We start from the raw sequence: 18,337 nt of genomic DNA, 5'->3' as shown, positions 1-18,337 counted from the left end.
GGCCCAATCCCAGTTCTACCCCTTAGCCCTTACCCCTACCCCTCGTTTGGTGAGCTCCCGCCAAGGGGTAGAGGTGTCGCAATTCTCTTTAGCTTGAAGGTGTAGGGCTAAGGGGAAGGGGTATACACTCCTTCGAATGAAGATTTTTCAGGACCACACTCGAAAACAAGGAGTGAGAAAATTTCCCAGAATACACCAGCCACAGCTGCACCCAGAAGAGATCAACAGATTAGTATTTTTTGTCATTATTATGAATTTTTACAACAAACAAACACATGTTTTAATGTATTCATAACCGCGTTCATGTTTTAAAAAATAAAATAAAATAAAAACTGCTAAAACCACTAAATTTGTGATCTATAATCCCTAATAATAACTCCTGTAGAGCAGTCCCACAACATACTGACACTCAATAACACTGGGATACCCTGTCAGAATAGACTAGTGTCTGTGAATGAGCTTTATACAGTGTCTGCTATAATGTTAGTGTTGTTTTGGTGTGTTTACATGATGAATATGGCCACTGTGTAAATGCTCAGTATAGTTATGATCTTATTGCACATAAGATCATTATAATAACATGATATATGCCTTCAGTGATCTCCTGAAGATAAACACCAAAAAATAAAGCAACTGGAATAACTACAGCAGTCGCCATCGTCTGATCTCATATGAAGCAAGAGATCACAATGACATGATGACATGTGCTGTTGCTGTAGTGCTGTCCCTATTCTTAGGAGTACATTATGAAGCCCTTCCCCTTCACACTCGGTTTGAATGGCCAAGGGGAAGGAGAGAAGGGTACAAAAATAGAATTGGGATTGGGCCTAAATAATCTGATGGGTGTTTTGAGGTGAAACTTTACAGACACATTCTGGAGACAAAAGACTTATCTTAAATCTTGAAATAAGGGTAAAATAGGTGCCCTTTAAATTAAATGAGATGATGAGCCCTAAATATTAAACAATCTGTATTCAGTTTCACATTTATAATTGCATGAAGAGTGTATAGTGATCAAAGTCTCCATATGAGGAATCTGAAAGACTTTATTCATCTTTATCTTAATCAAACGACAGATAGGAGAACGAGAGATAGAGAGAGAGAGAGAGAGAGAGAGGAAAGAGAGAGAGAGAGAGAGAGAGAGAGAGAGAGAGAGAGAGAGAGAGAGAGAGAGAGAGAGAGGCTCAGGGAAAAATACTACAGTCATTTGTTGTAAATAATGTGTTTTTAAACCTTACTGAAGTGTATTATATGGTATATTTATTCATTCATTTTCTATTCAGCTTAGTCCCTTTATTAATCCGGGGTCGCCACAGTGGAATGAACCGGCAACTAATCCAGCTTATGTTTTACGCAGCGGATGCACATCTAGTCGCAACCCATTACTGGTAAACATCTATACACTCACTCACACTCATCTGTTACATCCCCGGGCTCGTTTCTGCTGCTCCAATCACCATTCACCCTCACCCACGTTCCCACAGCACCAATCATCGCTCCCATCTCCTGCCACCTCTCATCACACCTGAGCACACTCACCTGAGTATTAATAAGACACACCTGCACCATCACCGTTCCTCATATAGCCTCCTCGTTTCATGTCAGTCAGTGGCTGGAATGGATGTCAGATGGTTCACCTTACCTTCCCTGACTCGCCTTCTTCCGTGGATGGTTCCCTTCTCCTAAGGATGTTCCTTCATAACCTGTGGATGTGTTTGGACTGTGGGGGAAACCGGAGCACCCGGAGGAAACCCACAACCAACAGGGAGAACATGCAAACTCCACACAGAAACACCAATTTCGAATCAGCGACCTTCTTACTGTGAGGCGATTGTGCTACCCACTGCGCCCCGTGCTGCCCATTTGATATATTCAGTACTTCATTTGTAAAGGAACCAGGAACAGATCGAGGTAATGGATCCGACATGTTACTCAACGATGTAACAGTGTCATGCATGAAAATGGACAGCGAGGGGTGTGTGTGTGTGTGTGGGGGGGGAAGGGGGCGGGGGGGGGGGTTTGTGGCGTAGCGGTGCGTTGGTGGCGGAGCGGTGTTACGGATGAATGTGAAGAGGGTTGGGGAGTCGCGGAAGAAAGTGAAAGTGAACAGCGGATGGGGGAGGAGGGTGGTTGAGGAGGGGGTTCGGTAAAATGAGGAGCCGGATCAGATTTCAGAGGTGCCGGATCCAGCACAAATGAAGCCCTAGGTAAATGTATTCATACGTTTGCTTTTCGGCTGAGTCCCTTAACTGTGAGGCGATCGTGCTACCCACTGCACCACTATGACGTCCGATACGGTATATATTATAGTATTTACAAACGACTTAACGAATGCACCAGTAGTACACTATAACTGTAATGGACTGATAAACTGTAATAAATACTGCAGTACACAGAAGTGTTTACTACAGTAAACTGTGGTGTATTGTAGTATAATATACTCTATAGTTGTAAAACTCCAATTAGGAGAAGTTGGTACAGTATGGCAAACACAAATTATAAAGACCGTAGTGATTTCCAGATTTACTTTGTCTTGTGTTTGATATCAGACAATATGAACACAATATCTGCTGTTCTGTCTGCTCAGCTTCACTTCATGTGTAAATCTCCATCCTCTCCTGTCAGTCAGAGCTCAACACACTCCAGAAACAGTGACAGGAGCAGTTCAGGGCAGTGATCAGGTGACCTGCTGAATAATGATGTGACACAGGTGGTCTACAGGTGACTGTGATTATGATCTGCTACTAAGCAGCAGCAGTAAAGGTCTAGTCCTTTAGGAGCAGAGATGGGCTGAGGATCGCCAGTTTGACCACAAACACAAGAGGAAATGATGGAGATGTGTAAACACAATGTTCCTCAGAGAAAGAGAGGAAGACATGTGGAGATTTCAGCTTCAACAGTGCAGAACATCATTAAAGATTGAAGAATCTGGAGGAGTTTCAGTGCGTAAAGGACAAGAGCGCAAGCCTAGTATAGGACAAAGATGATGGGACACTGGGCTGCTCTGGTCCAAAACAAAACTGGTTTTCCACCCATCCATAATTTGTAGTTTTGTACCTACCCTATTTTCTCCTTTTCTAAACCCTAAATTCTGAAAGAACAGAGGAATTCTTCTAGCACTGTAAAGTGTTGGATGACCAACCCTATGTCCACATGACGCTTTTCAAGGCAATGGACGCTTTCCCCCCGAGACTCCCTTCACACATAACTGTGTTTTACTGGGTTCTAAAGTATATACTTTTGCTTAACATATGTTCAAGTTTTTACTTTTTACATACAGGATGTTTACGTTTACAGTAATGCTTAGCCTAATAAGTATTTTCTGTTTCTTCATGTCATTGGTGCACTCAAATATTATATATTTTACTTGTTCAAACGACTTATTTAAAATAAGCTGAAACAACACAGTTCTTGACATTTCATTTGGACAACTTAATTTTCAATTTGTTAAAAGTGTGAAGTTAACTTAATGGATTTGTGTTGGGACAACATGGATGAATTGTGTGGAACCCTGCATGTGTTTACAGTGTACCGGTTCCTCCTCTCAGCAGATTACAGTCACTGTAAAATGTATTGAAATGTAGATATCAGCCTAAAGAGCAAAGAGCTTTATATTTAGAACAACAGTGTACATGGTTTATTTAAACATTTAGTATTATGAAAGAAGTGTTTGCCATTTGATGCCAGTGCTTGATTCTGACGTGTGTTTATGGCATTTTGACTGCAGTGCTACATTCTGAAGTAGATGTGAGGCGTTTTGCACTTTGTGTGTGCAGTTTTGAGAATTGTGTGTAGAGTTTTGAAGAAGAGGACACTGTTTTGAAAATGTGTGTAAGCAATTGGACAAAACGGTAAACGTGATACAATTCACAATGACAGTGAGAACCCCCCCCCCTCCACATTTGATTAAAAGTAGCTCTGTATAAACCACACATGAAAATTAGCTGAAAACCATAATGCACTTTTTCCCCAATTATTTACACACATTTTCTAAAAGCATCAGTCTCATATTGTCAGAACTCTACACACAAATCAACACCACACACACACACACTGGGCAAAACTCTTCAATTCTTCTGCAAAATGAAACTCCACATTCAAAACAATGTGTTTTCTTCTCAAAATGAAGTTTCCTAAACTAATTTCGAGAGGAGCACGTGATATGATTGAGCACGTCTGGCCACTCATCAGTAATCAGTAATAATCCAATCAGAGTGATCCTAGTTTACTATAAATGGATCATTTTCTCCCTACTGTTTCTATCTTCGTTTGGAAGAATCCCCCCCCACCCCATCTCCTCCTTTTCCTCCCCTTTCTAAAGGGGGAGCTCTCGAGACCTACCTGATCTCGGATCTCCTGATATGCTTATTGACCGGGCGGGAGCCCTGGGCTCAAATATCTCCGAGCTCAGGGTTCTCTCCGGGACAGCATGCCAAACCTGCTTTATACACCAAGCATATCTAAGTGGGAACTCTTGAAATGGTGTTTTGTTTTCAAATGACACACACAAGCCATCACATGACTAGACATTTATAAGAACAGCTGATCACTGATGTGCTGAATGTAAAACACTATGAGCACTTCTTTGATCAGTGTTACTCTTACTACAGACAGTACACAGGCCTACAGAAGTGCGCTGTAGAATATTTCAATATTGTTTTTATATAAAACACACAAACACCAAATATATTTGACTGTATTTTCCCCACAAAAACAGTGTACACAGTGTTCATCCCAACACACACACAGTGCACATAACGTGATCTAGATATGCCATCAATAGAAGGATTTAGTGAATACAGTTACAGTAAATAAACAGATATACTGCGTCCTCTTTTCTGTTTTGGTCTGGTCAGGCAGTAGGGGAAATGTCACTTGCATGGCGAATCCAGCCATGAAAAGCATCAACTGTTACAGCTTGGAGAAGGGGTATACATGTGTGTGGATTTCAGTCATACACATTCCATCTCCAGGCAGAAAAAAAATCCTCAATAGGTTTGAGGAATCGAGAATATGGAGGGAGATAAACAACTGAAAAACATGGGTGGACAGTGAAGCAGTTATGAAGCAGATGAGCTCTGATTTCTACATTACATTTATGTGTGACCGTTGTTTACCTGTGTGATGAGTTAGTATGCAAAGTAGTACTGACTTTACAATTGTGAATGACAGAGTGTTCCTTGTGAAAACAAGAGATTTTCTGCATGAAAATTGTGCCAAGTGCAGAGAATTGTGTGTAGTGTTGTGAAAAAAAGTTTGTTTTAAACCTGCAATTTGAGTGTAAAGCAGGAATTGTGCCTGTAGTGTAGCAGAATTGGTTAAGGGGATCGGTGCTTCAGTTACATGTTGCAGTCGTGTGTCTGAAGTACAAGTAATGTGTGTAAACAATTGGGAAAATTGTAATAATACACAACAACAGTACGCAGAAAATATTAGAAACACACCCAGCAGCACCACACTCTGTTTTGCATTACACAGCCCGCGATCGGCTATTGGGTGAACTAGATGTTGTAACGTATTCCTACACAATCTCATGCCAGTTCGTAACTTTTGATTTAGTGGCTAATTCGTATGAATTCTTCCAATCTAATTTGTACAATTTCCCCCAATGACGGTTGGGTTTAGGGGTGGGGTCAGGTGCCACGCCTCCTTTTTAAAATCGTACAATTTCGTACGACTGAACTGGTACGAATTCATACGAATTAGCCACTAAACTGACAAAACGTAAGATACGTTGTTTTCTCGTGAGATCAGGCTGCGTCTTCCTACACAGATCTCTTCAAATTCCTCACGTTTGATATAAACCCATAACAGTATCTTTAAGTCTTAAGTAATATAACGCCACACATGTCCAATCTGTACTTTTAACATTTATTTGTATTTTATTTTATTTAGTTTTTACAACACACTTGCTCTTTCATTTGTAAAAGTTTACAATACTTGCCAACCTATTTGTTTAAATCTGAGTAAATATTTCTACATTATATTGTAGGTTTATATGTATTATAGGTTAAATATGTTACAGTGAATAAAAGGTAAACACTTAAATATTAACATTTATTTTTGTGCTTTCTTCTCACTGTTTTTACACCAATGGACCCAATTTTTTATTATTTCCCCTAGGGCTCCTCAACCCTACGGACGGCACCGCACGCACATGCACGCACGCACGCACGCACGCACGCACGCAGCAAGCACGCACGCACGCACGCACGCACGCACGCACGCACGCACACACACACACACACACACACACACAGTTTTATGTATAGATAAAAGCCATTTTACTCCACAAATACAACAAAACACATAAATTAAATGTTCCTAGACGGTCGAGAGGGGTCTGGATGCAGACCTGGTGCTCACCTAACCCCACCCCTAACCCTACCCCTCACAGTGACGTCACTCGCTCCATTGAGTGCATTGTGTCTGACATAATCGCATCGCTGAGTGATGCAATCTCAGTTTGCATCATAAAGGCTGCATCCAGATACTATTGGGACGGTCCTGCAGAGTCGAGTCACATAAACATCACATTATTCCATCTGTCAAACCACAAACATCAGGACTTCAGAGCGAGGGCAGGTAAAAGAGCAGCGTGTGTGTGTGTGTGTGTGTGTGTTCAGTTTCCTCCTGCTAGAACAGAATCTCACAGTAATAATCAACATGAGGATGATTACTCCTCCAGTAACACTCACACAGAGGTAAAATAGCTTTCTTTATTATTATTTTTTCATCATTAGTTGCAAGAATGACACAGAAATGGATGATAAATCCAAAAGAATACAGTGAAAGGAAGCATTATTGGATATTAACTGAGCACATGAACCAGTCGCATCACTGAACACACTTTACAGGACATCAGATCATAACAAAAATATAGTCAAAACCCGTCAGATCATCTTAGAACACTTTGTACACCTAAAGCATTATGTTTTTTTCTCCCAACTTAATTATATCAGGTTTCAGTAATGAATCAAGCTGAAAAAATAAAAGAGTTAAAAATTTAAGAGGAAAATAAGCTTAATCCTTCATATTTTCTGGAAAATGCAGAGAAATCTACACAAACGTGCATTAAAAATGAGTTTATGCATAAATCAAGAGCAAATATCTGCCAATATTGCTTGAAAATAAAATTTATTCAAAAGAAAATGAGATTATTTTATTTATATTGTTAACCCTTCTGCATCTTGCATTTTTCAGAAAACATGTTTTAATTTAATTTGGAGAAGCAAAATAATTACATAATGTTTTCAGGAAAATGCACAAAAACATGCATACAGTACATTTGTTTTGGTTATCCATAAATCAAGAGCTAATATCTGCCAATATTATCTGTGTCTTATTTCAGAGGCTGCATCCTCCGAAGGATGCAGACTTCAAGGGTGAGTCCTTTGAAGTCCACACAGGCTGAATCGAGCGTTTTAAAATGAGATGATCTCGCCTACAGAGGCAAAGACTCTAGACGTGTCACTCAAGACGTGTCACTCATATACTTTTGAATGGGGAAAAGTGTAACTGTCAACATGCCAATTGAAGCCCCGCCATCTAGTACAGGAGCCAATCAGCAATTGCTATATCGTGAATAGAGCCCGCCTTCTAGTACAGGAGCAAATCAGCAATTGCTATATGGTGAATAGAGCCCGCCTTCTAGTACAGGAGCCAATCAGCAATTGCTATAGGGTGAATAGAGCCTGCCTTCTAGTACAGGAGCCAATCAGCAATCGCTATATGGTCAATAAAGCCCGCCGTCTAGTACAGGAGCCAATCAGCAATTGCTATATTGTGAATAGAGCCCGCCTTCTAGTACAGGAGCCAATCAGCAATTGCTATATGGTGAATAGAGCCCGCCTTCTAGTACAGGAGCCAATCAGCAATTGCTATATGGTGAATAGAGCCCGCCTTCTAGTACAGGAGCCAATCAGCAATTGCTATATGGTGAATAGAGCCCGCCTCCTAGTACAGGAGCCAATCAGCAATTGCTATATGGTGAATAAACCTCGCCTTCTAGTACAGGAGTCAATCAGCAATGCTATATGGTGAATAAAGCCCGCCTTCTAGTACGGAGCCAATCAGCAATTGCTATATGGTGAATAGAGCCCGCCTTCTAGTACAGGAGCCAATCAGCAATTGCTATATGGTGAATAAAGCCCGCCTCCTAGTACAGGAGCCAATCAGCAATTGCTATATGGTGAATAAAGCCCGCCTTCTAGTACAGGAGCGAATCAGCAATTGCTATATGGTGAATAAAGCCCGCCTCCTAGTACAGGAGCCAATCAGCAATTGCTATATGGTGAATAGAGCCCGCCTTCTAGTACAGGAGCCAATCAGCGACCGATATAGAATGACAATTCTCCGGGGGAGGGGCTCGAACCAGCTGACAACACAATCTCACGGCAATTCGTAACTTTTTGATTTAGTGGCTAATTCATACGAATTCGTACAATGTAATTCGTACAATTTAGTACGATTTGCTCATCCCCCAATGACGGTTGGGTTTAGGGGTGGGTTAGGTGCCACGCCTCCTTTTTAAAATCGTACATTTTCATACGAACGAACTCGTACAAATTAGCCACTAAACTGACAAAACTTAAAATACTTATGTTTTCTCATGAGATCAGGCTGGGTACGAACATTTAGAAATGAAACCAAATAGACAGCTGTTGTTTAATTTTATTGGTTATTCGTAATATAAAATGTAATCGTAAGCTTGGCGAGTAGTTTTAAAAAATTTGATGTTTCCTCATTTAAACAGAACACCTCAGCATACTGCCCGAGAGGCGTTTCAAAGATGGCCGCAGAGTGAAATGACTTGCCTTAAAGAGACTTTAACAGACGGATCTCGTCACCAGGCAGCCGTAACAGCCGCTGTTAATAAGCGCTGATAAAATGCTTTTTTCAAAGTGATTTTAAACTTATTTAAGCGATCTGAAGGCAAAACAAGATTTACAGAAGCTGGAAATATATCCTATGACCCATACATGTACACATAACATGTAAACTGTCTAAAGTCTCTTTAGTCAGACATGTCACACTCTTTCTGTTTTTTAGCATGTGTTTAGATCTCCAAGACCTCCATTAATTCATACATTTAAACTGGAGTTTTGAGGAGGATGCAGGGTCTGAAATGAGACACAGCTTCTACCAGAAAAAAAAAAAAATTATTTAAAAGAAAACAAGCCACTTCAGAACCCACTTGATCTCGTTTTAAGTCAAACATTTTGATGCATTTTTCAAAAACTAAACTAAATATATTTATTTATTTTGCTTCATTAGTAAAAGCATCTTAATTAAGGGAATATTTTGATGTTTATACTGAAAAACAAGACCGAAACACTGAAGAATCAGATCATACAGGCATACCTGCCATGAAAATCTGGACCCTGGGGGGGGTTGGGGTTGAGGCAGAGGCGGAAGGGGGTAGGCGCGGAGTGGTTGGGATGTGTAGGTGCCGTGCAGAGACGAGTGGCATGCTGGAAATTACAAAGTTGAAGTGGTTGGGGTCCCTGGCCTGTACTAGGCATCAGGTTTCAGGCAGCCGCTACGATCGGACATTACAGCAATGTCGGCGATCCAGGGGTGTTATAGACAGTACCAAAAAGCTGAGGACCGGAGGGGTGGGGGGTGAAATTCCGGGAGACAGAACAAAATGGGAGATGGGTCTGAAATATGGGAAACTCCGGGAAAAAGTGTTGGCACGTATGATTCTGGGTGTTCAGGAAAGTAATCTACATTTAATCTCCGATGCCAGTTTTATCTGTACTGAAATCAAACATTTATTCGTCACACCATTCAAGCTGGGCGATATATTATATTTGAGTGGTCAGCACTGTTGCCTCACAGCAAGAAGGTCGCTGGTTTGAGCTCGGCTGGGTCAGTTGGTGTTTCTGTGTGGAGTTTGCATGTTCTCCTTGTGTTGGCGTGGGTTTCCTCCGGGTGCTCGGTTTCCCCCACAGTCCAAACACATGCGCTATAGGGGAATTGATCAACTAAACTGGCCGTAGTGTATGAGTGCGTGTGTGTATGGGTGTTTCCCAGAACTGGGTGGCAGCTAGAAGGGCATCCGCTGTGTAAAACATGCGCAGGTTAGTGTATACTCCATCAGCCATTTTAGCTTCTGTCAGATTTGCATTTCAGATTTGCACAGCGTGAACTTATTGTCTAATACGCAAGATCTCATTGCCAATTACTCCTTACTTTATTTAATAGCTTAAATATGAAATAACAAAATATCAGCTCAAATATAATATATGCTCAGCTCTGATAGTAAAAATGCCAAATGTAAGTAACAGCGACAGTCTATGCACACCACACACAAGCTAACATGCCTTTAGCCCTTGAGTAATACATTTATTCGATCACCGACGTTTGAACATTATAAACACTTGATCTGTAAAGTCCTGTAAAGAGTCAGTCATTGTACAGTGAATGATGTGTTACTATCTGTCTAATGTACACTGCATATACCAGCACATATATGTGATGTCCTGCAGGAAAACCAGCAATTAGGATCATAATTCACAATCATTATTCACTGTCTCACTATTTATCCTCCAGTTGGCTCTACTGTATAACCTATAAAGCTTTGTAACTTGTTGTTGTTTGTCATTAGCTGTGTTTTCATGCAAAGATGTGAATTAGATTTATGCACTAAACTGTAATACAGCATAAAACATCTGCAAATAAAGCAGCGTCTCCATGTAATGAAAAACAGAGGAGAATAATCTCCAGCTAAACATGCACAGATATCACTGAGAGAAGTGGAGTGTGCTGCACTGTTGGGATTCTCCACGGTGGTGTTTGTTCTCCTCTAATAAATGAGTTGCGTCTCAGAAGACCAAGACCAAACGCAAGGAACGCGGGTGTTAGACGCTCTTTGGGAGCGCAGACAGATGCTCAAGACAGTTCTGGAGGGAATAATAATAATACTGAAGCACTGTGATGATGGACTGACGGCTATTGAAACATAGCTATTGATGTACAGCAACAGTAGCTGGGTATCTATCAACCGGCGTTGATGTGCATTTTTAAGTATCACATGAGAAACAAGTGACGAAAATGACAATTCATAAATAAATTCCCTTAATTTGCAAAACGTAGCTATTATCAATTGTTGGTATATTGTTGATGTCAGTCATTAGATGGCGCTGTGATAGAAATGCTGCACTTTTTAGTGAAGTCACAACCGCCAATTTCCATTACCCTGTGTTAATGCAGATTTATAGTATAGTAGCTTATTATTTTTAAGTGTAGCATGAGAAACGAGTGACGAAAAAGGCATAATTTGAATAAAAATTGACTAATTTCCATAAAAAAAGTTTTACGCAGGCTTGAGGTTGTTTGGATGTGTGAGAAACATTAACGCCAGTCATTAGCTAAATAAAGTTTGACCAAGTTAACTTCATTAATGCTTGCATTGTTTACCGTTGGTTGCTAGGTTACCAATACTACAGTCGGCTGCTCTAATACCTTGATGGAAACTTTATTTTTATGGATGTTTATGTTTATGCGAAGATTCTCTTTATGTTATGATGGAAAAGGTGATGAAACTAAGAACGACTTTATTTTATGTTTCTAATGTTAACATGGATGAATACAGACTGTAATAAATGTAATATTCCTGTTTTTTTCATGGTAGTAAATACATTAACTAATGTCTGGAATACTCGATTCTGACTGATCAGTGGCGACATCACTATGTACAGTGCATCATTAAAGTATTGATAGCGCTTCACTTTCTCCACATTTGTTTATGTTACAGTCTTAATCCAAACTGGATTAAATGGATTGATTTCCTCAACATTCTACACACAACCCCCATAATGACAATGTGAAACAAGAGTTTTTTAATTGTTGCAAATTTATTAAAGATAAAACACCTGTTAAATCAGATGTACATCAGTATTGACAGCCTTTGGCGTGAAGCTCTAAATTGAGCTCAGGTCCATTCTGTTTCCACTGATCATTCTTGAGATGTTTCAGCAGCTTCATTGGAGTTCACCTGTGCTCAATTCAGTGGATTGGACATGATCTGAAAAGGCATACACCTGTCTATATGAGCACAGCAGCCTCCATCATCTGTAAATGGAAGATCTTTAACCACCAGGACTCTTCCTAGAGCTGGCTGGCCATCTAATCTGAGTGATCGGGGGAGAAGGGCCTTAGTCAGGGAGGTGATCAATAACCCAATGGTCACTCTGTCTGAGCTTCAGCGTTCTTCTGTGGAGAGAGGAGAACCTTACTGAAGGACAACCATCTGTGCAGCGATCCACCAATCAGGCCTGTATGGTAGAGTGGCCAGACTGAAGACTCTCCCCGCCTGGAATTTGCCAAAAGGCATCTGAAGGACTCTCAGACCATCAGAAACTAAACTCTCTGCTCTGATGAGACTCAAACTGAACTCTTTGGAGTGAACGCCAGGCGTTACGTTTGGAGAAATGCAGGCAGCGCTCATCACCAGGCTAATAGCATCCCTACAGTGAAGCATGGTGGTGGCAGCATCATGCTGTGGGGATGTTTTCAGCAGCAGAAACTGAAAGACTAGTCAGGATAGAGGGAAAGATGAATGCAGCGATGTACAGAGACATCCTGAATGAAGACCTGATTCAGAGTGCTCTTGACCTCAGACTGGGGCGAAGCTTCATCTTCCAGCAGGACAATGACCCAAAGCACACCGCCAAAATATCAACGGAATGGCTTCACAACACTCTGAATGTCTTGAGTGGCCCAGCCAGAGCTCAGACCTAAATCCTATTGAACATCTCGGAGAGATCTGAAAACGGCTGTATGCCGTCGCTTCCCATCCATCCTGATAGAGCTTGAGAGGTACTGCAAAGAGGAATGGGCGAAAATTCCCAAAGACAGGTGTGACGAGCTTGTGGCGTCATATTCAGAAAGACTTGAGGCTGTAATCACTGCCAAGAAGTCAACAAATCATTGAGAAAGCTGTCAATACTGATGTACATGTGATTTTACAGCTTTTTATCTTTAATAAATTTACAGCAATTTCAAAAACTCTTGTTTCACATTGTCATTATGGGGGATTGTGTGTAGAATGTTGAGAAATCAATCAACTTAATCCATTTGGAATAAGGCTTTAACATATACAAATGTGGAAAAGGTCAAGCTCTATCAATGCTTTTCACATGCACTGTATGTTATTCCCAGATAATAACTGCTGAATAACAAACTTTCCTTTCTGTCAGCTTCGTGTTTTGACTGTTTGTCTCCATCTAGTGTCTGAATAATGCTAAATAATGTTAATGTTTATTTTTATGAGACTTTTGAAGATTCTCTTCACGTTAGGATGGAAACACAAGTAATGTTGCAACGTTACAGAATAATACATTTCACATATGAACAGCTATACGAAACTGCGATCAAATTTCAGAATTTGGCTAATTAAACTGCATTTTTGAGCAGATAAATACCGTCATGGTGAAAAAGAGAAACATTTGAATGAATAAAACATCGTTATGCATAAATTTAGCATTTTAAACACTTTCCCCCTCTTTGCTCTGGTTTTGCAGCAGGATGTTCACATATATGATTAATCATTTTCTGAAATGGTTGAACGCTAAATGTTGTGCTTCCTTTGACTCGTACATAAAACATCTCATATAAATCTCAATGAACAGAGCTTCTTTACATATACAAGTTGTACAGTTACCAAACCGGCGTGTTTTCTGCCCGTTTTTTTTTTTTTTAAATTGTAGATATTTTCAGCAATGCAAGGGAGAGAGACGACGAGAAATAAAGACAGTAAATTTTGGAACATTTCAACGTAAATAAGAAGAAGAAGAAGAAACGAGACACAGCTTCTTGTCGAAATGTCTTCATAACACAACATACTTGAGTCTTTTTTTTCGTTTGTACAACAGCCTTTGTAAAAAGCGTCCGGGCGAGTGTTCAGGTAGATTCGCCACCGATGCTCACAGTCATCGCACGTGTGTAAAAGCGGACACACATTCTGATCGAGTAATAAAATATTATTATAATGGTGAATATTTCCGGTTGGTTTCTCTCAGAATGTGCACACTGTTTCTGCAGATCAGAGTTTGGTCATGGATGGAAATGACGAGACATTCAGCAACACGTCCTACACACACACACACACACATACAAACACGCGTTTCCGTTTTCCAGCACTTGAGGGCGATAGAAATGAGTATAAAATAGCCCATCGGTGATGTCTGCTGCTGATGGATCGCTTTAAACCTGAAGGCACTTCTTTGTTTAATGGCAGATTTTCTGTCACTCAACCGGTGCTAAAAATACAACAGAAGCGCAGACTCTCGGCATTTACATAACACCACATTTACACTCGATCAGCCGTCTGAAAACAGGACTACATATTTCAAGACCAGTCAAGACCACACTTCTGTTTATATTGACCTTATTCTTCACATACCTTTTCACGTCAGATTTTCGTAAATGACACCTGTAATATCAGCTGTATTTTATTGTAGGACGTTATGCCGTATGCTAATGTTTAGTAAACTTGCGTTGTGAACAACACAGGCTCATTGTGGATACGTAACAATGAGGTTCGAGTCTGGCGAAGAACGGTAAATAAAAGAATAAATAAATAAAGTACAGGCTGAAAACGTGGTGAAATCACGTGACAGTGTGTATATTGCGCCCTCTGGGGGATTTATGTGAGAAATCACACAACGGCTTTTCTTTTTCTAGATCGCTTTTGAAAACACTATCGGTAGGGTTTAGGAAAGAGGGTCAGTGAACAGCAAGCTGGCCAGGTCAGCTGAAGTGTATATTGCGCCCTCTGCTGGATTTGTTCAGAGGACATGCAAGAGAAATTTGCAAGACAGTCTCATTGTGGATATGTACCCATGTCTACATTTCTGGAGAGCATGAATTAAGTAGCCAGAGCTACGTATGGCTGCATTTCGTCTTTAAAACGAATGCTACGGGGTTGGTTGATGCCACCAATAACTTCTATTCCTTTTCACGCTACAGCAGACCTCCGCGTGGACGGGTTTTTCGCTGTTAGCAGTTTGCCCAGTAGCTCGCCATGTACATTGGCGGACTTGAGACACAGAGAGGAGTTGACTGCGACTATGGGGTTTAAGTTTGACAAAGAACGGCTCCAGAAAGAAGGTAAAACTAAAACAAGAGGGCCAAAAATATAATAAACAAGTAAATAACAGGGTGAAAACATGGTAAGATCTGAAAACGTGGTAAAAAACAGGCGAGGGCTTTTCTTTTTCTGGATTACTTTTGAAAACACTATTGGTTGGGTTTAGGGAAGGGGGTGGGTTGGGTAATTAGTCGGTCCATTGGTCAGTCAGTCAGTCAGTCAACAGAGGCCTCTAGTTGATTTACACGAGAACAGCAGGCATGAATGGCACTCGTGAGAGAAATCTGAGATCTGAAAAAACTCACACAGTGGCCTCTGGCGGATTCGCGGAAACAAAAACTGCAAAAAAAGGTACCCCCTGGAACGTATTTGGCGCTCTCCAGAAATGTATACAGGAGTACACATCAATAATGAGCCTGGGTGGAATTTTGAGATCATAAAAAGCATACACAGCGGCCTCTGGTGGATTTACAAACACAAAAACTGCAAGCAGACATGCCTCCGGATGTATGTTGATGTCCCCAGAAAATGTAGACCTGGGTACGTTTCTGCAACGAGTCTGGGTTGATTGTGAAAACTACTGTATATTTTACAGTACTGATATGCAGTTCTGTAAATAGAGAGCAAAATAAATGATGCAGTAAATGTAAATACAGTATTTTTGCTGTAATTGATTCACAGTAAGTTACTGGCGAACCGCTGCTGTCAGTACTGTAGATTCTGCAGGAAATAGTTTAACCGTGTTTATTTGATTGAGTTCAGTTTAGAAAATGTGGGTTTGATTTTAGTACTGGGATTAAAAGTTAAATATTACAATGTTAATCTTTAAAATACGACATATTTTCACATGACTTTTCTTAGTTAGTATAAATGACATAAGATTGTAATATATGACTATTAGACATACCTTTACCCAACACTGAAAATATATGTTATGCTGACTGATGATGGACATTATTTAAACGTAATATTGTGAACTTTGATTTTAACTTGGTTTATTTCGGCTAAATATGGATTTTGTCATTTTTTTGGAGCACATTAGATTATAAACATCCTTAAGACTAACATACTGATATTAACATCTAAAAACATTCATTTAATTTGATGATTAATTTGCGCTGCATACTGTATAGTCTTCGTAATGTGTTTCAGCAACACAGTTATAATGTGTTCAGAATAATTCTCTTTACCCGGACTTTTAAAGTGCAATATGTTTCGATATATATACATTATTATTAGACTTTAATCTTAAAGATGTTATTTATGCAGTTGTAACTGTAGTGTAAAATACGTAAGTAACACCTTACTTGAAGCGGTGTTCATTATCAGACTATCATGAAACTTTATAATCATGTCATGAATGTGAATGAGATTTTATGCATGCTTATAACTACTGTCATGAAGTGTCACTTGCTCAGTTAGGACATTTTAATGCAAAGATAACATTGACTGTAATGACAACTTGAGATAAACAAATACATCACAACCTGTTTTTAACTTACCAAGACAACAAAACTTGTCATAAATCTGGCATAAACATAAATGTGATTAGGCATTATGAATAAGTCATGAATATTTATAACAGCATCATTAATATTACATATTAATTATTTATAACAATGATAATATATATTTTTGACCTCAACTACAGTGGTACTAATTTATCATTTAAATGTCAGTAAATATTAATGACGTCCTGCAATCCTGCTCTTCCCTGCCAGCCCAGTTTGTCTGTTTGTTAATGTTTCCCTCCTCAGGCTACTTTATTTAGCTGTTTATTAGATTTTATTATAATAAAAGCCCGTTTAGTTCTGCACTTCAGTCTCGTCCTGTTCCCTACACCAACCAGACATGACAACGACAAAAACAGGTTGTGATGTATTTGCTTTTGTTGAGTTGCCTTAACAATGTCACCTTTGCATTCAAAATGTCATAACTGAGCGAATGATACTTAATAACAGTTGTCATAAGCATGCATAAGACCACATTGATGATTATAGAAGGTTTCATGACAGTCTTATGAACACCCCCTTCAAGTAAAGCGTTACCTGTACTCTTTATTATCTGATCAAGACATATTTTGCATAATAAATGCATATAAAATGCTATAGATGAGTTTGAGCAGGTCTAGGGTGGCACGGTGGCTCAGTGGTTAACACTGTGGCCTCACAGCAAGAAGGTCACTGGTTCGAGTCCCAGCTGGGTCAGTTGGCGTTAGAGTTTGCATGTTCTCCCTGTGTTGGCGTGGGTTTCATCCAGGTGCTCCAAACACATGCGCTATAGGGGAGTTGATGAACTAAATTGGCCGTAGTGTATACGTGTGAATGATTGTTTATGGGTGTTTCCCAGTACTGGGTTGCAGCTAGAAGGGAATCCACTGTGTAAAGCATATGCTGGAATAGTTGGCGGTTCATTCCGTTGTGGCGACCACTGATGAATAAAGCGACTAAGCTGGAGAAAGATGAATGAATGGAGCAGGTCTGGTCTTGACGTGGTCTTGATTGTGACACTACATAAGCGATTGACTTGTTTACCGTACGAAAACTTCTCCGTCTGCCGCTGGGGGACGTGAGCACAGTGTTGCGAGATCTGGCTGCTACTGGCTATAAAGCAAAAAAAATAGTTTCTGTTATTTGCGATTTAAAGCACCAAGCCAAACCAAATGATATGTAAACCAAATAAAGGATGACGTGGGTTGATTGTACTCCGAAGCACCAGAAAAGAACGTTTATCCGGGTGAAAGACGGGAGAATCGTGAAGGAAAAAGCAAACGATGATGGTAGATTTTGCTTGCTTGTATCCATACATCCAGATGGCGAAATAAACGTTGTGCTTTTCCGACTGTTCAATCCCTCAGCCACGTCCATAGTGAAGGTTTATTCGTTTGAGCACGTCTTTATTACTCTTCTGTTCAGGTTTGTGGTTGTTTCATGACATTATCCATGTTGATCCAGTGTTGTGCCTTCTTAGCGGTCCGAAAGCATGAATCTTTGGTGATTAAATATTAAGGGGCGCGCCTTGAGTCTGTTTCCTCACGTGGAGCGTCACCTCTGATGAACGAATAGGGTAAAAAACAGCGTGACGCTCAATGGCCATATACTGGAGGCGGTGTGTGCGGACGCTCCTCTGATAGCTGCGGAAAAAAAGAGACACAGTCAACATTTAAACCAGATAGCTAGACCAACACCATAACGCCACAGCACTGATGTGTTTCATATGTTCACAATGAAGTTAGCTGGT

This window comes from Danio aesculapii, chromosome 20 (assembly GCF_903798145.1).
Source record: "Danio aesculapii chromosome 20, fDanAes4.1, whole genome shotgun sequence".
In the NCBI taxonomy this organism is placed as follows: domain Eukaryota; kingdom Metazoa; phylum Chordata; class Actinopteri; order Cypriniformes; family Danionidae; genus Danio; species Danio aesculapii.
The sequence above is the reverse complement of the archived record's forward strand: the minus strand, read 5'-3'. Positions refer to the sequence as shown.